Below are 583 nucleotides of genomic sequence, written 5' to 3'. Positions count from 1 at the left end.
CAGTTTCATCCCCCCACCCACCCATCTTCTCCCTTCCTCATTGCCCCCCTCACCGCAGCGATTTCCGGTGAGCGGGCCACGCTTTTCCCACCAAGCCCAGCCGCTCGTCGACGGCGAGGGCTTCATCCACCACGGGCGGCATTATTATTGTCCATTGAGGTATGTGTTCTAGATCACAGGTCATCGCGTGTGAGTGTTTCGTGCCCTATGGTTGTTTGCTTGAGGTAGTCGCGATGGTGTCCATGGCAGAAGCGGATTGTGCCCATGGCGGAAGAGGCGGCTAGAGTATTTAGAGTTGTCGCTGGGTAATGGTGGGAAGGGATAGAGAAGGTGGCGTGGTGGGCTTGCTATCGGAGCTAGGGTTTGAGCACGCGCATCCCACGTGGTATGCCGGGTTGCGCCGGACGTGTGTGGTGCGGCAGCAGCGGCCGCGGTTGCCATTACTTCGACATCGGCGACGGGCGGAGTTCGGTGGTGCCGTATTTGCCTTTGGTTTTTGGGTGGCAGTTTTGGGTGAATTTTTGTCGTAGATCTGTTTTGGTTGACCAGTTTGGTGCCTTTTGTGTAGTTTAGTGTGTAGGGA

At 56.6% G+C, this 583-nt stretch overlaps 1 protein-coding gene across 3 annotated transcripts in view; it reads left to right on the top strand.

Moving 5' to 3' along the window:
- Positions 1 to 18: 18 nt before the first annotated feature.
- The window catches only part of LOC119322097, a 9,633-nt gene continuing 9,068 nt past the window's right edge, over positions 19 to 583 (top strand). For all 3 annotated transcript variants that reach the window (XM_037595593.1, XM_037595594.1, XM_037595592.1), the window contains exon 1: positions 19 to 159. The gene's annotated coding sequence lies outside the window, so the exon portion shown is untranslated. The remainder of the gene's footprint in view (positions 160 to 583) is intronic.

This window comes from Triticum dicoccoides, chromosome 6B (genome assembly GCF_002162155.2).
Source record: "Triticum dicoccoides isolate Atlit2015 ecotype Zavitan chromosome 6B, WEW_v2.0, whole genome shotgun sequence".
NCBI lineage: Eukaryota > Viridiplantae > Streptophyta > Magnoliopsida > Poales > Poaceae > Triticum > Triticum dicoccoides.
The sequence above is the reverse complement of the archived record's forward strand: the minus strand, read 5'-3'. Positions and strand labels throughout refer to the sequence as shown.